Source organism: Giraffa tippelskirchi, chromosome 3 (assembly GCF_054371585.1).
Source record: "Giraffa tippelskirchi isolate mGirTip1 chromosome 3, T2T-mGirTip1v1.2.pri, whole genome shotgun sequence".
Taxonomy (NCBI): domain Eukaryota; kingdom Metazoa; phylum Chordata; class Mammalia; order Artiodactyla; family Giraffidae; genus Giraffa; species Giraffa tippelskirchi.
Genome location: NC_137277.1, coordinates 184,751,348 through 184,774,952, shown reverse-complemented (window position 1 = coordinate 184,774,952; position 23,605 = coordinate 184,751,348). Strand labels below are relative to the sequence as shown.

Genomic DNA, 23,605 nt, shown 5'->3' with positions numbered 1-23,605 from the left:
TGTATATATAATGTTTTATTGTTTATTTGTCTGCATTGGGTCTTAATTGTGGCACACAGGATCTTCACTGCATCATGTGGGGTCCTTTGTTGGGGTGCAGGGACTCTAGTTATGGCACACGGGCTTAGTTCTCCAAAGCATGTGACATCTCCAGTTCCCTGATCAGGGCTCAAACCTGCGTCCCCTGCATTGCAAGGTGGATTCCAAACCACTGGATCATGCGAGAAGTCCGTTGTAAAATTTAGTAATTTTTTGTCCATTCAACATACCATGAACTAAAATTGCGGCTACATTGTAAAGATTTTCTACAACCAGGAAATCTGGAAAATAGAAAGTGAATTAACTCATGCCAACATCAAAACACAGCTACAGTTCTCCCTTTTGTATACTTATTATTAATATCTAGTCTTTTTTATGTATATATTAGGTACTTCTAGTTTATTTAAACTCTTGCCTCTACGGGTAAAAGGGTAATAATGGTACCCACCTCACAGGGTTGTGAGGAGGATTAAATAAGATGAACAAAACGTAGTCCCTACCCCAGTGAAGTTCTTGGCACATGGCCGGGAAGAGGGGTGATGAATCAGGGATGAAACCTCACGCTCAAGGACGTGAAAGAGAGGAGCGGTGCAGAGTTGCAATGGTCAGGAGTAACGTTCTGTAGCAGCATCTCAGCCAGACACTCTGTGAGACAAGGCAAGTGACTTCACCTCCCTCAGCCTGTTTCTGGTTGGTTTTCTGGGAGAATTTGTTCCACATGTACATTTATCTTGGCTGTGTTTGTGGGGGGAGATGAGCTTCATGTCCTCTGACTCTGCCATCTTGATCTACCACCAGCCTCAGTTTCCTCTCCTGTAAAATGGGTGTAAATTCAATAAGATAATGCACATTGAGGGCTTAGCTTGTGCCTGGAGCATCATGAGGACTTCATTAGTGAGAGTTATGACCGAGTTTTATCAAAACTTGGATGCTGGCAATTAAAGAATGTGCCACCATCTATTAAATGTTATCCTGTTCATTGTAAAGGCAATTCTGGAGAAGTGAAAATGGGGATGGGGAGTCTTACACTATAACTTATAATGTATATATATCTTACATTATATACAATGTTATGCACAGAAGGGTCTGGAACCCTGAAGAAAGAACACACTCATCTGTCACACTCAGTTTCTCTGTCCTCATTTCTACCTTTTCAAACTGTTCATGGGGTGCTCCAGGCAAGAATCCTGGAGTGGGTTGCCATTATGTTCTCCACTGGACCATGATTTGTCAGAAGGAGATCAAACCAGTCCATCCTAAAGGAAATCAACCCTGAATATTCACTGGAAGGACTGATGCTGAAGCTGAACCTCCAATACTTCGGCCACTTGATGTGAAGAGCCGACTCATTAGAAAAGACCCTGATTCTGGGAAAGATTGAAGGCAAAAGGAGCAGGGGGTGGCAGAGGATGAGATGGTTGGATGGCATCAACAACTCAGTGGACATGAATCTGAACAAGCTCTGGGAGATAGTGGAGGACAGAGGAGCCTGGCGTGCTGCAGTCCACGAGGTCTCAGAGAGTTGGACATAGCGACTGGATCTACTTCCAGCTCCTTCCTTCTCTCTCTTTCCTGTTCCAGCAGCTTCTCACATTCTTCCACGAGGTGGCGCCCGGACCCTGGGCCCCACAGCAGGAGCAGACACCTTAGATGTTAGTCCATCTCTTCTGCTTTCTCTTTCTTTTTCTTTCTCTTTCCTTCTCCCTCCATCCTTATCTTTCTTCTGGTCAGTGAGACACGAGATTCAATGCTCAGAGGCTCTCTGGAGGGTTCCAGAGCTTGAAGAACAGCTCCAGGGCCCTTGCAGCTCACCTAGTCCATCCCAAGTTGTAATTCTTTTGCAGCCAGTCTCTAGCTCTCTCCAGTTCTCAATTGCATACCCTCAGTGACAGGAAACTCACTACATTATGAGGCTTCTGTTCTGCAAGGAATCCATGTAATAGTCAAGCACTCAAACTTTGAAGATAAACCCAGCTGGGTTCTAATGTCTCAGTTTTGCTCTTTGCTCAACGAGTGATTCAGATCCTTGCTACTTTGTTTATGAGTGAATCACCAGGGCCTGGCACAGGAAAGGCACTCATCTGGTAAATAAGTAAATGAACAAAGTCAATTGTCTTCTGCGTCAGTTTCTTCACCTGTGAAATGGGTTAATAACAGTATTTACCTCATATGTTTGCGAAGAATTAACACAATAGGACCTGAAACAGGCTTTTTCCTGGCACATAGTAAGTATCTACAATTATTTCTTTCATTTTCTTTTGTATTTCCAGCATCACTGCTCCTCTTATCTGAAAGTTGTCCTTTAGAGCTCCTTTCGGCTTAGCCCTGTTCCTTGGAGCCACGAAGAACATTTGCTCACTTCTCCAAATGCTTCAACTCTGCAAGCCATGTGTGCCTACTGTGTGCCAAGCACTTGGGTTACTACAACAAAGACTTGATTGCAGTGTTTTCTTTGGGTGCCTCTTTGTCTAGCCATGGAAAGAGACAAGGGAGCAACAGGGGGTGCTCAGTGAAGATTTTGAATGAACAGTAGGACTCATCCCAGAAAAGTCACATAAGCTGGTGAGTATAGATCCAGGATTTGGATCCTGTCTGATCGCAGCCTGCACCTTACCCCCTCAGTCCTGTCATCCCTTCACTCTGGAGAATGCTGGAGCCTGTGGTTCATTTCCTGTTTCTGAGCATTCCACCACCAGCACTGTGACATCATGGCTATTATGTGGCTTCTCATCACGTGTTCACCGTCTCTCCCACGTCGGAACCATATTTGGCTCTATTGGAACCCCACGTGACTAGCTGGGGGTAGGGGTGGCGCCTCCACCTCCAGGGTGGGCTCTGATGGCTTGGACCAAGCAATGCCTCATCCCCTTACACTCAGTCACAAAAACAGACACCACCTGAGCCAGAGCCAGGGATCTGCAAAAAGAAGTCAGCATGGGGACTTCCCTGGTGGTCCAGTGATTAAGACTTTACCTTCCAAAGCAGGGGGTGCGTTTTGGATCCCTAGATGGGGGCTAAGATCCTGCAAGCTTCACTGCCCCACCCCCCAAAAACACAAAACATTAAAAAACAAAAGCACTATTGTAACACTTAATAAAGATTTTTTTTTTTTTTTTAAAGAAAAGCACAACTTTTAGAGGAGAGAAGTTGTTTTTTGCTTCTGCAGAGGTATTGGGCAGGATCTAGTTGCCTGCAGAGTGTACTGAGGGGATGTGAGAGCTGGAGGTGCAGCAGCTCTACTGCCCAAGGAGGATTCCTTTTGAGGCTGAAGTCGATATACACAGGCAGGCAGAGCCTAGAGACTTCATTGAGAAATAGAACCCAGTCTGTGTTTTTTATTAGTTACTATTGTATAACAAATTACCCTAAATTTAACAACTTAAAGCAGCAGACTTGTATTATCCCACATGGTCAAGGATTGGGAATTTGGAGAGCCTCGATGGGTGTGGTTCTGGTTCAGGTTCTCATGAGTTTATAGGAAGATGTTGGCGATGGCTGCACTCATCTGAAGGCTTGACTGGGGCTGGAGGATCCCTTTCCAAGATGACTCACTTACATCAATGTTGGGAGGAGGCCTCAGTTCCTCATCAAGTGGGCCTTTCCATGGCACATGGCTTGCCTGCTCCCGCCCACCCTGGAGGGCAAGGGAGAAACAACTGGGCCTTCTAGAACCTAGTCTCTCAAGTCGCATGCTGTCATTTCTATTTTTTACTATCTTCCAGAAGCAAGTCACTGAGTGCAGCCCACACTCAAGGGGAGGATCATTAGGTTTCCTTTGAAGTAAGTGTTGAAGAATTTGCGGACTAGTTGGCTTTTTTAATGGACACTTTTTTAAAAAATTGAAGTATAGTTGATTTGCAGTGCTGTATTAATTTCTATTGTATAGCAAAGTGATTCAGTTATATATATATATACATACATGCTCTTTTTCATATTCTTTTCCATTATGGTTAATTACAGGTTACTGAATCTAGTTCCTCGTGCTATACAGTAGGCCTTTGTTGCTTATCTGTTTCATAGGTAGTAGCTCGTATCTGCTAATCCCAAATTCCTACTGTATTCCTCTCCCACCCCTTTGCCCCTTTAGTAACCTTAAGTCTGCTCTCTATGTCTGTGAGTCTGTTTCTTTTTCATAAATAAGTCCATGTCATATTTTAGATTCCACATGTAAGTGGGGCTTCCCAGGTGGTTTAGTGGTAAACAATCTGCCTGCCAACGCAGGAGACTCAGGAGACACAGGTTCGATCCCTGGGTCAGGAAGATCCTCTGGAAGAACTAGTAACCTAATCCGGTATTCTTGCCTGGAGCACACACACACGTCAGAGATGTCATATGGTATTTGTCTCTTTCTGGCTTACTTCCCTTTGTATGATAATCGTTAGGTTCATCAACCTGGAATATTCATTAGAAGAACCAATGCTGAAGCTCAAGCTCCAACACTCTGGCTACCTGAGGCAAAGAGCCGACCCATTAGGAAAGACGCTGATGCTGGGAAAGATTGAAGGCAGGAGGAGAAGGGGACGACAGAGGATGAGATGGTTGGATGGCATCGCTGACTCAATAAACATGAGTTTGAGCAAGCTCCGGGAGGGGTGAAGAACAGGGAGGCCTGGCGCGCTGCAATCCATGGGGTCGCAAAGAGTCGGACACAACTGAGCGACTGAACAGCAACAACAGTGTTGCTGCAAATGGCTTTATTTCACCCATTTTTATGGTTGAGTATATGCCATCGTATATATGTGCCACACCTTCTTTACCCATTCATCTTTCAATGGGCATTTATGTTGTTTCCATGTCTTGGCTGTTGTAAATAGCGCTGCTATGAACACTAGGGTGTGTGTGTACCTTTTTGAATTATAGTTTTGTCTAGATGTGTGCCAGGGAGTGTGGGAAATCTATTTTTAGTGTTGTAAGGAACCTTCATAGTATTGACCATAGTGGCTGTACCTTACATTCCCACCGACAGTGTGGGAGGGTTCCCTCTTCTTACGGACTGGTTTAAACCCACCACTGTAGTGATACCACTTGAGCTGCTCTGTCGAGTACACACTTGAGGATCTGTCTCTGATACATGAGTTAGTCCAGTCTCCTTGTTGTTGTTATTTTTTGGGGGTGGGGCTGCTGCTCTGGGTCTTCCTCGCGACATGCAGCTTCTCTCCAGTGGCAGCGAATAGGGGCTACTCTTCGTGGCCCCTGTTGGGGCCTACACGGGTTGCTCACTGCGGTGGCTTCTCTTGTTGTGGAGCGCGGGCTCTAGGTGTGAGGTCTTCCGTAGTTGTGGAGCACAGACTTAGTTGCCCTGCAGCATGAAGACTCTTCCCGGACCAGGGATCCAATCTGTGTTCCCTGCATTGGCAGGCAGATTCTTAACCACTGGACCATCAGGGAAGTCCGCAACTTCTCTTTTTTTGTTGAAGCTGGTTTGGCCTGGGTTTTCTGATCCCAGCAAATCAAAGATCCCTGGTTAGTACCTCCGGTGCCTCACGGGAAGAGCTTTTGTCTGCCTCGTCTCCTTCTCCAGACCTGCCTTTTCTGACCATGTCCCTCTTAAGTGCACGATAAGAGCTGGGCCCAGGCTCCAGGAGAAGTCCTTTATCCTGCAACAAAGTACGTGCCACAGTTCCATGACCGCTGGTGAAGATGGATGTGGGAAAACGCACTGCTCCGTTGACTCATGATCCTTCGGATTCATTTTTCCACCGGTGGCTCCTGCTAAAACATGCCTTTTCCATCCACGACCTGCCCTTAGATATTTGGCAACAGTTTCCGAGTCTTTTTGAGTCAGGCCCCTTGGAGAGGAGAGAGACAGAGGAGTCAGTCCCATGGTCAAGGGGAAAGAGTTTTGTGTCCACCCTCACCCTGCCTTGCCATGTGAATGTGAGCAGGTCCCTGCGTCTCTCTGGTCCTCAGTGTCCTCCCTTACAAAAGGAGGGGAAGGTTACACCAACATGTCAGAACCTGCTTTAGGATGTTCTTAGTTCCCTTCTGTCCAGAGGAGACATGAAATTTAAGAAGTAATCTCGCTCAGACAATCTGAGTCTTTTGCAGTCAGTGGTATCCTAGCAGAGATAATGGCATACACTCTATGCCCTTTACCATCTGCCATCTCATTTGATCCTCCCAGAAGCCAGTGAGGAGACAGAACCAGACAGACCTGCAGGACAGATATGGTCTCACCTCCAGGGCCTGGGATAAAATAGCCGCTGTGGATTATTGAGTACTTTCTGCTGACTGTGTGCCAAGTACTTTATGTATGACCATTTTGTTTCACTCTCACGTCAACCCTGCTGGGTGGTTACTATTATTAGTCCCTTTTCCAGATAAGGACCCTGAAACTCAAAGGGGTGACGTAACTGCCCAAGGAAAAGGAAGCAAAAGGAAGCGGTGGAGCTGGGGTTCACGTGCAGCTCCAGCGTCTCAGAGGCCGCCCGTGTTTTCCATCACACAGCGCTCCCTCTTGGTGTTAACAGGAGCACAAGGGTGGGAGTAGGGTGGGGCGAAACTAGGAATGCAGAGACTTGGGATGGCAAATCAACTCCAAACACTTACTAGTTCTTCACAGTAGAAACTGACACAGCATGGCAAAGCAACTAGACACCAGTAAAACTTAATAAAAAATAAATAAATTAGCTATCAGTTCAGTTCAGTTCAGTTCAGTCGCTCAGTCGGTCGTGTCCGACTCCTTGTGACCCCATGGACTGCAGCACGCCAGGCCTCCCCATCCATGACCAATTCCTGGAGACTACCCAAACCCATGTCTATCGAGTTGGTGATGCCATCCAACCATCCCATCCTCTGTTGTCCCCCTCTCCCCTCCGCCCCCAATCTACCCCCAGCATCAGGGTCCCTTCAAATGAGTCAGCTCCCCACATCAGGTGGCCAAGGTATTGGAGTTTCAGCTTCAGTCTTTCCAATGAACATTCAGGACTGATTTCCTTTAGGATGGACGGTTGGATCTCCTTGCTGTCCAAGGGACTCTCAAGAGTCTTCTCTAGCACCACAGTTCAAAAGTATAAATTCCTCCTCGGGTGCTCAGCTGTCTTTATAGTCCAACTCTCATATCCATATATGACCACTGGAAAAACCACAGCCCTGACTAGAGATATATTATACAGCATAGAGAATATAGCCAATAGTCTAAAATAACTTTACAGAGAGTATAAGCTATACAAATTCTGAATCACTATGTTGTATACCTGAAACTAATATTTTACTGCAAATTGACTCTACCTCACTAAAAAAAAGGGCTTCCCTTGTAGCTCAGTTGAATCTGCCTACAATGCAGGAGACCTGGGTTTGATTCCTGGGTTGGGAAGATCCCCTGGAGAAGGAAATGGCAACCCACTCCAGTATTCTTGCCTAGAGAATCCCATGGACTGTAGCCTGCCAGGCTCCTCTGTCCTTGGGGTCGCAAGAGTTGGACATGACTTAGCGACTAAACCACTACCACTACCACTAAAAAAATGGCTTCCCAGGTGGCACTAGTGATAAACAACCTGCCTGCCAATGCAGGAGACATAAGGTATGTGGGTTCGATCCCTGGGTCAGGAAGATCCCCTGGAGAGGGAAATAGCAACCCATTTCAGTGTTCTTGTCTGAAGAATCCCATGGACAGTGGAGCCTGGCAGGGTACGGTCCATAGGGTTGCAAGGAGTTGGACACGACTGAAGCGACTTAGCACACACTGGGGGTGCACGTACACACACACACAAAACAAACAACAAAAAACTGGGGGGAAAAGAAGAAAGCAAAAAAAAGAAAATAACTCTATACACTTACTAGTTCTGTGGCCAGGGCAAAAATCTCCCATCTCACTGAGCCTCAGTTTCCTTTTCTTTAAAATGGGGCTAATGGTTCTCATCTGAATTGTGAGGACTTGGGGGGAAAAATACACGTAGCAAGGGTGTGGAAGTGAGCATCCTTTTGTACTGCAGAGCGGTCTAAATGAAGAGACTGTTGTTTTTCTTAATCCCGGAGCAGAGGCTGGGCCAGGAAGTAGGCAGGCTGATCAGGGTGGGGCAAGTGTCCCAGCGTGGCCGTTTCCATGCTTGGCGCCCACCAAGTCCCCTGGAAAGGCAGAGATAGGGCAGGAGGAAAGGCCCAAGCCCCAGATTCTTATCTAGAACTTCCCTCCACCCTGGGCTTTCCAAGGGAAGAGAAACTGAACTGTCACCACCGAGTTCCAGGCATTCCAGAGGGCTCAGCGTGGAGGAAGGCTGTCATCGCCTGAGCCAGCAGCAGCCAGAGAGAGGCCCGGAAGGGCTGGCCGAAATCCAGGCCTCGCAGCCTCCGTCCTTGCCCTGCCCTGGTCTCACCGTCCTACCCGAGGCCCCAGAGCCCGGTCCTCCCAAGAGGAGCCGTGGACCGCAGACCCCAGCAGCAATGGCCCACCTCCCAACCCTCCTGAGCGGCAGCTTTAAGGGCCACTGGGATTTGGACTCAGGAGGCCCAGCCTCCGTTCTGGTTTAGTCCTCTCCCCTCTCTGGACCTCAGTGTCCCCGCTGTGGACCAGGTATGTCAGGGAAGTGCACCGCAATCCTGGGGTGAAGTCAGAGCCCCTGCTACCGTGTCACAAAATGCCCCTCATCCTTCTTCCCAGGCTGCCCTCTGGGTCACGGTCACAGTCCTCCAGCCCAGGGATTCCACGTGCATGCCATCTTTATAGCTCTGTATCTCTGCTGCTTCCTGAATTCTAGGTCTTTCTTGCTCCCAGTTAGGCTGAGAGGTCCTTAAGGCTGCGAGTATGGGGTCCTGCTCGCTTCTCTGCAGCCTAGCCCGGGGCTGAGCACAGAGTGAACCTCATGCCTCTTTACTGATCGTGCTGCTGGGCCCTCCTGGGGACCCCTGACGGACACTCAGTCGACTCCCAGTGCCTCCTGGAAAGGGCTCTGGCCACACAGAGGGGGCAATCCTGCCTTCTGACCCCAGCTGCCCTCCCCTCGGACTGCGTGATTTTGTTCAGGGCCCTTCCCCTCTCCCAGAAGCATCCGTGGCTCTTTGAAACGTGCTCAGTGGAGACCCAGTGAACACTGTGGCTCCGAGGAGAGTGAACAGTGGGTATTCCTGGGTGGTGGGGTGGGGCCAGGGCAGGAGCTGGTACTTGAGACCTCATCACCACCCTGCCCCCAGAGCTGCTCTGCCCTTCACTTTTAACTTGTATGCATTGGGCTTTCACCTGGGATTTACGTTGTGTGTGTGTGTGTGTGTGTGTTTTTAAGGCAAAACTGATGCACAACGGTGGTTTAGTCCCTAAGTCATGTCTAACTCTTGCGACCCCAAGGACAGAGGAGCCTGGCAGGCTACAGTCCGTGGGATTCTCTAGGCAAGAATACTGGCACAATAAACTGCCATATTTAATACGTATACCTTTTTGGACTTCCCTGGTGGTCCAGTGGATAAGAAAGTGAAAGTGAAAGTCGTTCAGTCATGTCCGACTCTTTGCAACCCCATGGGCTATACAGTTCATGGAATTTCCAGGCCAGAATACTGGAGTGGGTAGCCTTTCCCTTCTCCAGGGGATCTTCCCAACCCAGGGACCGAACCCAAGTCTCCCACATTGGAGGTGGATTCTTTACCAGCTGACCCACCAGGGAAGCCCAAGAATACTGGAGTGGGTAGCCTAGCCCTTCTCCAGGAAATCTTCCTGACCCAGGAATCAAACCGGGGTCTCCTGCATTGCAGGCGGATTCTTTCCCAACTGAGCTATCAGGGAATCCGCCTGCCAATGCAGGAGACACAGGTTAGATCCCTGGTCTGGGAAGATCCCACATCCGGTGGGGCAACTAAGCCCATGAACCACAAGTATGGAGCCTGTGCTCTAGAGCCAGGGCCCTGCAACAAGAGAAGTCACTAAAATGGGAAGCTGGTGTGTTGTAACAAAGACCCAGAGAAACCAAAACTAATTTTTAAAAAAAAGACTTAAAAAAAGAAAGTGTACGCTTTGATAAGTTTTGACATATATGTACACGCAGCAAACCATCTACAATCATGAGGGCGGATGTATCCATCACCCTCAAAGCTTGCCCCATGTCCCTTTCCAGTTACCCCCATTACTCAAGAACCACCAATCTGCTTTCTGTCACCGCAGATCAGTGGTCATTTTCGATATTTTTTTATGTAAATGGACTCACCCAGAACAGTTTCCTTTTTGTCTTGTGTCTTTCACTCAGCATAATTACTCTGAGATTCATCTATGTAGGCACATGTGTCAATAGCCCATTCCTTTTTAATGCTGCCTGGTGTTCTGTTGTATGGATGTACCACAGTTGTTAACCCACTGACCTGTTGATGGGCATTTGGGTTGTTTCCAGCTTTTAGCTATTGCAAATGCATGTTCCTGCTATGAGTGTTCCAGTCCATAGGATTTTATCTGGAAAAGTTGCACTATTTAAAAAAAAAAAAAAGCTAGGGGACTTCCCTGGTGGTCCAGTGGTTAAGAATCTACTTTGCAATGCAGAGGATGCAGGTTCAACCCCTGGTCCAGAAACAAACATTTCACATGCTGTGGACCAGCTAAGCCCACACCACAACTACTGAGCCCCTGCATCACAATGAAAGATCTGCCGGATGCAACAAAGATCCCTCATGCTGCCTGATGCAGCCAAATAAATAAATGTTTTCATAGGTATTGCTGTTGTTCAGTCTCTAAGTCATGTTTGATTCTTTGCAACCTCATGAACTGCAGCATGCTGAGCTTCCTTGTCCTTCACCATCTCCCAGAGTTTGCTTATACTCATGTCCACTGAGTCCATGATGCCATCCAACCATCTCATCCTCTGTCGTTCCCTTCTCCTCCTGCCCTCACTTTCCCGGCATCAGGGTCTTTTCCAATGAGTCAGCTCTTCCCATCGGGTGGCCAAAGTATTGGAACTTCAGCTTCAGCATCATTCCTTCCAATGAATATTCAGGGTTGATTTCCTTTAGGATTTACCGGTTTGATTTCCTTGCTGCCCAAGGGACTCTCAAAGGTCTTCTCCAGCACCACAATTCAAAAGCATCAGTTCTTCGGTGCTCAGCCTTCTTTGAGGTCCAACTCTCACATTCGCACATGACTACTAGAAAAACGACGGTTTTGACTATACTGACCTTTGTCGGTAAAGTAACGTCTCTGCTTTTTAATATTCGATCTAGGGTTGTCATGGCTTTTCTTCCAAGGATTAAGCATCCTTTAGTTTCATGGCTGCAGTCACCATCCACAGTGATTTTCTGCAATGATTCTGGAGCCCAAGAAAATAAAATCTACCACTGTTTCCCCTTTCCACCCATCTATTGGCCATAAAGTGATGAGACTGGATGCCATGATCTTAGTTTTTCCATGTTGAGTTTTAACCAAGCTTTTGGACTCTCTTCTTTCACCCTCATCAAGAAGCTCTTTAGTTCCTCTTCACTTTCTGCCATTTTGGTGGTTTCATCTGCATATCTGAGGTTACTAATATTTCTCCTGGCAGTCTTGATTCCAGCTTGTGATTCATCTAGTCTAGCATTTCACATGATGTAGTCTGCATATAAGTTAAATAAACAGGGTGACAATATAAAGCCTTGACAAACTCTTCTCTCAATTTTGAGCCAGTCTGTTGCTCCATGTCTGGTTCTAAGTTTTGCTTCCTGGTCTGCATATAGGTTTCTCAAGAAGCCAGTAAAAATGTATACATGTGTACATATTTTTTTAAAAAGCTAGATAATGTGATTCCCCCCAAATTGAAGGCTCTTAAGGACCAGAAAGCTGTCATGGAGAGTCAAGAACTAAGGGAGCTGCTGTTTTGAGCTCCTACTGGTGCCAAGAACCTGACCACGTCTGCTCATTTAATTATAGCACACATCTGGGAAGCAGGTGGCATTGTTATTTTACGGATCAATAGCTGAGACATAGAGGCATGGATGCGGCTGGCTGACAACACACATGTAGGCTGGGGCAGAGCCATGACTCAGTCCCAAGGTCTAGCTGCCTCTCTCCTGTGAAGAGAACTAGTGCTGGTTCCTTCTTGGCTCTGACTCATTGTGTGACTGGGGATGACGTTTGCGTTGACTTTTGTCATACTGGGCCCTCTGGGGATAACCAGTCAAGCCTGGGAGGCACAGCAGGGAGCTGGGGCCAGAGCAGGGGCAGGAAGTGAGTCAGCCACTCTCGTGAGGGCCACCGGGTCGGGGACCCGGTGGGAGCCCCTTGAGCAACCTCACAGAGGTCACTAGGCTTTCCACACAGGTTCTCTCCTATAACGTTCACCGTAACTCTAAGACGTGAGAATGATCATCTCCATCTTACAGATGGGAAAACTGAGGCTCAGGAGAGTCTATCAGTCAGGACTGTGTCAGCTTCCAGTGACAGAAAAGCCAGTTGAAAGTGGTTTAGGGGATTCCCTGGCAGTCCAGTGGTTAGGACTCTGTGCTTTCACTGCTGGGGCCCGGGTTTATTATCTGGTCAAGGAACTAAGATCCTGGGCCAAAAAAAAAAAAAATGTGGCTTAAACAATAAATACATTTAGCTGACAAAACCTGCAAAGCTCTAGCTTCAGCAAGAGCCAGGTTGTTATCCAGAGTCCCCATGGGCTCTTAAGACCTGGGTTCTTCTCCTCATGGTGGCCTTCATCCTTCATGTCTTGGCTCATCCCTCCCTCACAGCCCCCAGAAAGCCTGTAACAGTTTCAGGGGCCACAAGCCAACTATGGCATCTGAAGGCAAACAGAGAACCCTTTCCTCCCGTGTCACCCCTTGTAAGAGGGAGGAGACCCTCCTGGTACTCCCAGCACACTTCCCCTCACTTACCATCAGCTGTGCATGTGGGCTAAGTCGCTTCAGTCATGTCTGACTCTTTGTGACTTATGGACTGTAACCAGCCAGGCTCCTCTGTCCAAGCGATTCTCCAGGCAAGAATAGTAGAGTGGGTTGCCATGCCCTCCTCCAGGGGATCTTCCCGACCCAGGGATTGAACCCATGTCTCCAGCATTGGCCGGCAGGTTCTTTACCACTAGCATCACCTGGGAAACCCCTACCATCAGCCAGAATTGCCTAAAACCATCACTAGGTTAGGGACCATACCGCACGTGTGGCCCAGACCCATCTGGACCCACCTACAGGGTGGGATCCCTCTGGAGGCTGGATACTGAGAGGGGGGTCTTGGAGCTGAGGAAGAAGGGGTCTGCCGTGGGAGGAGATGTCTGCACAAGGTCATCTAGCTGGTCAGAGGAGAAAATTGTGGCTCCTGTTATGGAAACCAGGAGCTTCCTTAGGCAGCCCTACTGCTCCATGACCACTGTGCCAGCTGTGTATTATCCCACCACCGTGAGGTGAGATGCTAATGTTATACCCACTTTATAGAGGGAGACATGGAAGCTCAGAGAACAAGACGCTTGCCTGAGGTCACCCAGCCAGAAAGTGGTGGCCCTGGCATTTGAACTCTGTCTGGTATTCCAGGATCCTACCACACACAAAGATCAAAGGAGGGGCTTAGAGAAGGCCCAGGTGGGTGAATCAGAGGGCAGGTGGGGCAGCCCCCAGGCAAAATAGAGATTGCTGAGCAGTGACAGGGGAGGGTCAGCTGCTTGGGAAGTCCAGTTGCCAGGAATAGGTTTGGGGCCAGGCTGGCTGGCAAGCCCAGCCCAGCCTGTAACACAAGCCCCGGAGGCGACCCCAGCCACCCACCTTGCCTGCTTCTCAAGTTCCAAGTCTCTTGCCTGAGCCCCCTACTCCACGTTCCAGATAGAAAAACTGAGGCTAATCTTGCATAAAAGTCTGGTTTATGTGTTTCACTCACTGCCTCATCCTTTTGCCTAGAACAGTGCTTAGCCCATCATAGGCATTCAGTAAACATTTTTAGAATGACTGACTTGTTGAATGAAGGTGGTTTTCTGGAGGCACTTAGAATTGAAACAGAAAGCTGACTATCAGAACCAAGTTTTAGGACTTCTCTCTGGTGGTTCAACGGCTAGGACTCTGCTCCCAATGCTGGGGGGGGCCAGGGTTCAATCCCTGGTCCAGGAACTAGATCCCACATGCCACCATTAAAGAGATCCCCAAGGCCACAACTAAGGTCTGGTGCAGCCAAACGAATAATTGTTTTTTTTTGTTTTTTTTTTTAAAGAACAGCCTCTTCTTCAGTCCCTGACATTGCACATGGGAAGACTGCTGGGGGTATCCCTCACAAGGCACACAGGTTCTCACAGACACAACATTTAATACATTTCCCCCAATGCACGCGCGCACACACACACACCTTACTTTAGTTCCAAGGACGGACTCCCCTCAGCCTCCTTAACCATAAACAGGGTGGTGGGAGGTGGAGAGGGTCACTGGCAGGACCCTTGTATAAGGGCAAGGTCAGGAAAAGCAGACTGAGCTCCAAAGGGTCAGAAACACAACGAGAAAAAAAATGATGTCACCCGCCACCAACCCTGCCCATCTGGGCTGAACGCCTCCTCTTTCCTCCCCTTCTCTGAACACTGGCTTTTTCAGGACTCCTGGCTACCTCAGCCCCAGCTGTGCAGGTCCTCTCATTTCCGACACCCAACTGAGACTGGTGTCTAGGTTTCAATTTCAAATTCTTTGAGAGTGAATCTGATTGGCTAGCTGGGGTTGGAAGCCACCTCCAGTTCAGGGGCTACCACCCAGGACCCATGATAGTGGGAGCAGACCCTGAAAATGCCAGTGCTCGTGGCTTCTCTAAGAGGAATGTAGCGGGTAGAGGAAGTGATGCCTTCACAGCCCCCATCCTTCAAGATATTCAAGAAGTCTTGGGTATCTCCTGTGATGGCGCTCTTATTACTCACGCAGCACAGTGCCATCCATTGTCCCTTGTTATTCAGTGCCTCGGTCACGTCTGACTCTGTGACCCATCGACTGCAGCACACCAGGCTTCCTGTTTTCACTACCTCACGGAGCTTGCTCAAACTCATGTCCACTGAGCTGGTGATGCCATACAAACATCTCATCCTCTGTCATCCCTTTTTCCTGCAGCCTTCAATCTTTCCAAGCATCGAGTCTTTTCCAGTAAGTCAGCTCTTCCCATCAGGTGGCCAATGTACTGGAGCTTCAGCTTCAGCATCAGTCCTTCCAATGAATGTTCAGGGTTGATTTCCTTTAGGATTGACACATTGGATCTCCTTGCTATCCAAAGGACTCACAAGAGTCTTCTCCAGCACCACATTTTGAAAGCATCAATTCTTCTGCAATCAGCTTTCTTTGTGGTCCAACTCTCACATCCATACATGACTACTGGAAAAACCACAGCTTTGATTATACTCACCTTTGTCAGTAAAGTGATGTCTCTGCTTTTTAATATGCTGTCTAGGTTTGTCATGGTTTTTCTTCCAAGGAGAAACTATCTTTTAATTTCATGACTACAGTCACCATCCACAGTGATTTTGGAGCCCAAGAAAATAAAATCTATCACTGTTTCTATTTCTTCCCATCTATTTGCCATGAAGTGATGGGACCGGATGCCACGATCTTAGTTTTTCAATGTTGAGTTTTAAGCAAGCTTTTACAATCTCCTCTTTCACCCTCATCAAGAGGCTCTTTAGCTCCTCTTCACTTTCTGCCATTGAGGTGGTATCATCTGCATATCTGAGGTAGTTGATATTTCTCCTGGCAATCTTGATTCCAGCTTATGATTCATCTAGCCCAGCATTTCACATGATGTACTCTGCATGTAAGTTAAATAAACAGGGTGACAATATACAGCCTTGCTGTACTCCTTTCCCAATTTTGAATCAATCTGTTGTTCCATGTCTGGTTCGAACTGTTGCTTCTTGACCTGCATAAAGTTTCTCAGGAAGCAGATAAGGTGGTCTGGTATTTCCATCTCTTCAAAAATTTTCCACAGTTTGTTGTGATCCACACAGTCAAAGGCTTTAGCATAATCAAGGAAGCAGAAGTAGATGTTTTCCTGGAATTCCCTTGCTTTTTCTATGATCCAATGGATGTTGGTAATTTGGTCTCTGTTTGCTCTGCCTTTTCTAAATCCAGCTTGCACATCTCGAAGTTCTCAGTTCATATGCTGTTGAAGCCTAATTAAAGGATTTTGAGCATTACCTTGGTGGCATGTGAAATGAGCACAGTTGTACAGTAGTTTGAGCATTCTTTGGCATTGCCTTTCTTTGGGACTGGAATGAAAACTGACCTTTTCCAGTCCTGAAGCCACTGCTGAGTTTTCCAAATTTGCTGGTATATTGAGTGCAGCACTTTCACAGCATCATCTTTTAGGATTTGTAATAGCTCAGCTGCAATTCCATCACCTCCACTAGCTTTGTTCGTACTGGTGCTTCCTAAGGCCCATTTGACTTTACATTCCAGGGTGTCTGGCTATTGGTGAGTGACCACACCATCATGGTTATCTGGGTCATTAAGACCTTTTTTGTATAGTTCTTCTGGGCATTCTTGCCACCTCTTCAGTATTTCTTCTGCTTTTGTTAGGTCCTTGTTGTTTCTGTCCTTTATTGTGCCCATCTTTGCATGAAATGTTCCTTTGGTATTTCCAATTTTCTTGAAGGTCTTTAGTCTTTCCCACTCTATTGCTTTCCTCTATTTCTTTGCATTGTTCACTTAAGAAGGCTTTCTTGTCTCTCCTTGCTGTTCTCTGGAACTCTGCATTCATTTGGGTGTATCTTTCCCTTTCTCCTTTGCCTTTCAATTCTTTTTTTTTTTTCAGCTATTTGTAAGGCCTCCTCAGACAACCACTTTGCTTCCTGATATTTCTTTTTCTTTGAGATAGTTTTGGTCACTACCTCCTGTACAATGTTATGAACTTCCATCCACAGTTCTTCAGGCACTCTGACTACTAGATCTAATCCTTTAAATGTATTTGAGAGATGTATACCACCTCCACTGTATAATCAGAAGGGATCTGATTTAGGTCATACTTGAATGGTCTAGTGGTTTTCCCTAGCTTCTTCAATTTAAGCTTGAATTTTTCGATCAGGAGTTCATGATCTGAGCCATAGTCAATTCCCAGTCTAATTTTTGCTGACTGTGTAGAGCTTCTCCATCTTTGGCTACAAAGAATACAATCCATCTTATTTCAGTATTGACCATCTGGTGATGTCCATGTGTAGTTATCTCCTGTGTTGTTGGAAGAGAATGTTTGTTGTGACCAGTGTATTCTCTTGGCAAAATTCTTTTAGCTTTTTCCCTGCTTCATTTTGTACTCCAAGGCCAAACTCACCTGTTATTCCAGGCATCTCTTGACTTTCTGCTTTTGCACTCCTATCCTCTATGATGAAAAGGACATCTTTTTTTGGCGTTAGTTCTGGAAGGTCTTGTAGGTCTTCACAGAACCTTCAATTTCAGCTTCTTTGGCTTTAGTGTTTGGGGCATAGATTCAGATTACTGTGATGTTGAATGGTTTGCCTTGGAAATGAACAGAGATCACTCTGTCTTGAGATTACACCCAAGTACTGCATTTTGGACTCTTTTGTTGATTGTGGGGGAGTACTCCATTTCTTCTAAGGGATTCTTGCCCACAGTAGTAGATATAATGGCCGATCCAGGGATCAAACCCAGGTCTCCTGCATTGAGGTAGATTCTTTACCAACTGAGTCACTAGGGAAGCCCTAGATATAATGGCCATCTGAATTAAATTCACTCATTCCTGTCCATTTTAGTTCACTAATTCCTAAAATGTTGGTATTCACTCTTACCATCTCCTGCTAGATAGTGTCCAATTTACCTTGATTCATGGACCTAACATTCCAGGTTCCTATGCAATTGTTCTTTACGTCATTGGACCATTGTCCCCTATTCCTCATTATTGGTTGAGGGCTCTTAAGTAATTCCTTCTTCTGAACTCACCATTGCTCATATGCTCACGTCTGTGGCTGCAGCATTTACACAATTTTAAGTCAAGGCAAAAACCTGCTTCCTCATTCTGCTTCTTTCTAAATAATTTTTACACCTTGTAGAGCCAAACCTCATGTAAGAGAGGATGTGATTGGTTCTCTCATTCGTTAGCTTGCCAGTGCTTCACCTGTTGGCCAGAGCATTCATGCCAGCTTGCCCATTGGTGGCGAGCCAACCTATAGATGGCTGTCCAAAGACCAGAGCCCCGCGCATTTCTGGACAGAGATGTTTGGGGTCATTTTTTAGCTTTGGCTTTTGCAAGTGTTTTCTCCTCTTATCCTGATTTTCCTGTGGGTCTGGGCCAGTTCCACCACCAGAATTCTTTGCTCATTGTTAACAGAGGCTTATTCTTCTCCGTCCTAGTGTTTCTCCACTTTTTCCCCTGCCGATTGTGTGTTTTGGACGCAGCTCTGACCATTTCAAGCAACAGTCACGTGCATCGCTGTGAGCAAGTCTCTTACCCTCTTTGAACCTCAGTTTTTCTGTGAGTATGTCGGGGCCATGTGCGTGTTGTGCTCAGCTGCTCAGTCATGTCCTACCCCGTGGACTGTAGCCCACCAGGCTCCTCTGCCCGTGGAATTCTCCAAGCAAGATTATGGAGTGGGTTGCCGTTTCCTCCTCCAGGGGATCTTCCCGACACAAGGATAGAACCCGTATCTCTGGCATCTCCTGCACTGGCAGGCAGATTCTTTACCACTGAGCCACATGGGAAGCCAATGCTGGGGCTACTAATTCTCATCTGACAGGGTTACTGAGCAGATAAAGGAGTCCATGTATGGGCAAGCTCCACAGAATTGAATCCTAAACAAACTCAGTGTTGGTCTTTCCTTTTGGCATCAGCCCATAGTTAAACTGATCAAAAGCTGGACCAGGAGAGAGAAGAGGCTTGAGCTCAAGCCTCATCTGGGCATCTAATTTTCTGTGTTTGGGAAATTCCCTTCCCCTCTCTGGGATCTGTTTTCCCATCTGTATACAGCTTCATTGACAGACAACTGCCCTCACCCATCACGCATGGATCAGTGAAAGTCTACCACATCCTCACACATGACCTTGGAGAAAGTTTTTACAAAGTGGGAGGGCTATGTTCAACCTTTGGGCTGCCAATGGAGTGGAAAGGGCCAATGGAGTGGAAAGGACATCAAGAATTTAGCAGGAGTATGTTTTATGAAAGGAGGAAGTAAAGAGGCTGACTAGGAGAAATGGATCCCCTTCCCAAGAATCCCCATGGAGATTAGGAGGTGTGGTGGTCCTAAAACATGGTGCCCAAATGCTTTCTGACCCTCCCATAAAAGTGTGGGGTTTTGTATGCCTTCCCCTCGAATATGGATTTTGTGACTGACCAATAGAATATAGGAAATGACCCAAATCTTAAGAGACTAGAAGGTCACTTCCTATTTCCAGGAACACTTATTCTTGGAATCCAGCTGCCATACTGTGCCCAGGACACCTTAAGAGGCCATGTGTAAATGTTCTGGCCGACAGCCCCAGCTGACATACCAGCCAACAACCAGTGTCAACTGGCAGACATGTGAGTGGAGGAAGCCTCTAGGACACTCCAACTCCATCCACCATCTACACTTGATCTCAGCCAAAAGGCCAAGAAGCGATCCATCCACCATCTGATCGCAACCACATGAAGAACCCTGAGAGAGAACCCAGCCTAGCTGAGCACAGTTGACCCAGAGACCCGTGAGAAATAATAACAAGTGATATTGTTTTAAGCGACTAAGTATTTGGTTGATTCATTTTACAGCAACAGTTTAACTGGAATATGAGACCAGCTATGAATCCTTTCACAGTGGGGTAGGATAAGAAAGCCCATTTTTCATGAGATCTTAAAGCACAGGAGGACCCCCAGCAAGCTGTTAAACTTGGAGGTCGAAAGCAGTGCCATCTGGAGGAAACTGGCATGAGATAAAAAGTTTCTGCTGTGGCCTTTAGGAGTTGGCCAGAGACTCACCAGGTGAGAGAAAGTGTCAAAAATGACTTGCAAGTTTCTATCTTGAGCAACTGTCCTCGGTGATAGCAGGAGATGCAACTGGGAAAGAGGGGAGCAAGAGGATGAGCAGGTTTGGCGGGAGATGATGAGCTCAGCTCTGGACACAACATTGCATTTGCCAAGTGTCCTCTATAAATACAAGAGCTTGCTGATAGACTGAGAAAAAAAGAGGAATTCTCTCTGGAAGCTTCAGCTTAGAACCCCAGCCCTCATTCATCAATGCCCATGCTAATTCACTCATTCACTCACTTATTCATCCACTCATTCATTCATTCACCCATTTAGTAACCCCTTCAGACAGACAGGTATACTTAAGAACCCAGACTCTAGAGACTGCCTGGGTTCAAAGCCCAGTTCTTCCTCTTCCTACCCATATCCCTCATGGCCTTGGGCAAGTAACATAATCTCTTGGTACCTCAGCTTCCTTATCTCTAAACAGGAATGATAATAACAGTATTTATATTATTATAAAGATTAAAAGAGCACATACTTGGAAACCTTTAGAATAGTGCTTGGAACATAAATACATATTACATGCTAGCTATCAATAGTTCAACAAATAATTTTTATGCTGGACCCCTTACTGCACTGAGGATGCAGCTGAGAACTGGGCAGATACAAGACCTGCCACATGAGGGTTACATTTTTGTCCTTATCTGGCACCTGGACCCTAGGCTTCCTTAAGTTTTCTTTCATGCGTCTTGTCCCATTTGATCCTCAGGAAGAGACTATTAAAAAAACCCAAAAAACAGAAAGAGCCCATGAGGCTGGCATGATAGTGACCTTCTCCCCGTTTGACAGAGGTAGAAACTGAGGCCCAGAGAGGAGCATGGATGTCCTCTTCGCACAGTGCCTCTGTCTACTGGCACAAATCAATGTGTCCCTTTAACAAAGGGACTCTGGGGACTTCCCTGGCAGTCCAGTGGTTAAGACTGTGCCTTCCAATGCAGGGGGTGTGGGTTTGATCCCTGGTCAGGGAACCAGGATCCCACATGCAGTGGGGTGCAGCCAAAAAGTTAAAAAACAAACAACAAGCAAACATAAAAACAAAGACACTCCAACATGAATGGGCCTTTCTCCTGTCTGGTAACCGTGCTTCCTCTGCCCATAAATCCTTCAGCAAACGAAATCTCAACCATGATTAACCTCAAACCTCTGACTTCTGAGCGGGGATCTCCACAACCCATTCAGGGCAGAGTTTCCGGAGGGACAAGGTCAGGGCCCTGTGCTCACACTGTCCCTCTCCTTACTTGGTCTTCTAGGTGAACTGGGTGTTTTTCCACTCGGTGGGACCGCACCAAACCCCACCCAATCCATATTACCTTCATGGATGCCTGAAATTCTAGCGTTCATGATTCATTCTTTCAAGTTGAGCAACAGCTCCCAGAAACATCCTGTAATATCCCCAAATCCCTCTGAAGTGGGTCACCAACACCTTAATGAGCTAAAAGCGGGCCTTGAACACGATCACCTTCCTCCTACAAATGAAGAAACTCTGGTCCAGAAGGAAAAGCGACTTGCCCGAGGGCACAGAACTGGTCAGTGGCAAAGCAGGAGCAGAAGACGGCACTGTTCCCTCACCCCATAGGAGGGACACAGGCTAGTTGCATGGGTCTCCTGCTTGTTTACAGCCGGCAAAGAGTTTCCCACCAGAGCTCATCTGACAGAGGCCATGCCTACACGCAGACCATCTTCCTCCCTGAGGTGCACACGGGCTGCCTGAGGCTACACAACAATCATGCCCTCTTCTGATAATAGGGCCTGGTCGATTGTTTAAAAGGTACTGTTCATTGGTCCCAGCCACTGGATCCCCCGAGTGGCCCTGGTTGCTGGCCTTTCCAAGGCCTCATTCAGGTCCTCCTCCCATTCTTTCTGGGCAGCCCCAGAACCTTCCAAGGCATTCCATTTGTTGTCATTTAGGGAAAGCCAGGTTGCTTTCTGTCCTGGTTTCTTAAGAACTCTAATTGACATACCCACTTTACAGGTAAGAGGGATGAGGTGTGGAGAGGAAATGTGAATGATAACAGATAGGGCCAGGGGACTTCCCTGATGGTCCAGTGGTAAAGAACCTGACTGCCACTGAAGGAGACATGGGTTCGATCTCTGGGTTGGGAAGATCCCCTGGAGAAGGAAATGGCAACCCACACCTGTATTCTTGCCTGGGAAACCCCATGGACAGAGGAGCCTCGCAGGTTACAGCCCATAGGGTTGCAAAAGTGTCAGACACAACTGAGCAACTAAAACCACAACAGCACCTCCCTTGTGCAGTGAATAACTATACATAACAGCTCTAGATGTAGATTGTTGTTGTTTAGTTGCTAAATTGTGTCTGACTCTTTTTTTGCAACCCCCTGGACTGTAGCCCTCCAGGCTCCTCTGTCCATGGAATTTTCCAAGAAGAATACTGGAGTGTCCTGCCATTTCCTTCTCCAGGGGATTCCCCCCACCCAGGGATCAAAACCAAGTCTCCTGCATTGGCAAGGGGATTCTTTATCACCGAGCCACTTGCCTTATACGGTTGTTATAAGGACTAAATGACATAAAGTCTTTGGCACCATGCCCAACACTTAGTAAGTGCTTGATAAATAGTAGCTAAATATCATGACACCCTCATCACAGGCTCTGTCTGGAAGGTGTCTGGCAGTCTGTGGTGAAACTGCAGGTCCCTGGCGCCTCCCTTTCTCACCGCCCACTCCCAAACCTCATAACCTTTCCTGGATGGCCTCCGTGCCTGGTCTCTTTCTCCAGGGCTCTGCAGGCTTGGCTGGGCTGTTGAGGAACAGGGTTCTGGCCTTGTCAAGCACACCATGGCTTTCAGTTTGGCGAAGGCCCCAGATATACCAGGGTTAGCTATCAAGTCGTTTCTGCTCCAAGGTTCAGAAGGTTCCAGCAGGGTGTTCTACCCTCCAGCCTCCTTCAGCCCCCAGGCAGATGGAAATCAGAACACAGCATTTCTTCAGGGCCCACCTACAGCAGGCCGAGCAGCCCTCAGAGCCGCCCAAGCCTCCTCACACCTCCTCCGCCCTCCCCTGCCAGCAGGCCCAAGCAGCCAGAGACAGGCATGGCTGGACCAAGGGCCTTTGGGAGAGCCACGTGTGCCAGCCCAGTGCCTGCCAGCTCTCAGGCTGATCTCACAATGGCCCCTTTCACCAGGGAGAGGAGCCGGCTACCCCGGAGCCCCAGGGGTGACATCCCAGCCCCAGGGGTAGGGAGGAGGAGGTCAGAAACTCAGGAAGGGGCGGCCGAGGCTGGGAGAGGGCAAGGTACTCAGCCCCTGCTGCTACCATCACCACGTGACAGCGAGGTGACCGCCACACAGCCAACACAACAGAGATCAGATTTCCTGGGGCCCGGGTGTGGGGGGACAAATAAGTGTGGGAGCAGATGGAGGGAAGGAATTAGTCATGGGGTTCTGGGGGAAGGGAGGCTGGGCCCTCAGCCCACGCTCTGGCTGGCATCTCCAGGCCCATAGCAAAAGGGTGACGTGGTCTTGGTCCTTGAAACAGCCCTTCCCGTAACAATCGAGGCATCCCAGCCAGGCACCTTTTGCCCCTCCCCTTTGTCCCCATGCCTTCTGCCCCAGGCCTCCAGGAGCTCTTAAAGGAACTTGCATCTTCCTACAAGTATCTCTGTCCCTGTTCAGTTCAGTTCAGTTCAGCCGCTCAGTCGTGTCTGACTCTTTGCGACCCCATGGTCTGCAGCGCACCAGGCCTCCCTGTCCACCACCAACTCCCGGAG

The 23,605-nt window shown here is 47.7% G+C and overlaps 2 long non-coding RNA genes across 2 annotated transcripts; both read right to left on the bottom strand.

The window, feature by feature from the left end:
* Positions 1–2,763, bottom strand: LOC145543836 (uncharacterized). The gene is made up of 3 exons (XR_014081090.1): positions 1,189–2,763; positions 540–852; positions 1–320 (listed from the first exon to the last, which is right to left on the bottom strand). It is a non-coding gene; the product is annotated as an uncharacterized LOC145543836 (long non-coding RNA).
* A 583-nt stretch (positions 2,764–3,346) lies between these two features.
* LOC145543835 (uncharacterized) lies at positions 3,347–22,949 on the bottom strand. Its single transcript, XR_014081088.1, has 6 exons — positions 22,599–22,949; positions 19,829–19,906; positions 12,802–13,013; positions 7,819–8,106; positions 4,480–5,828; positions 3,347–3,544 (listed from the first exon to the last, which is right to left on the bottom strand). It is a non-coding gene; the product is annotated as an uncharacterized LOC145543835 (long non-coding RNA).
* Positions 22,950–23,605: the final 656 nt, after the last annotated feature.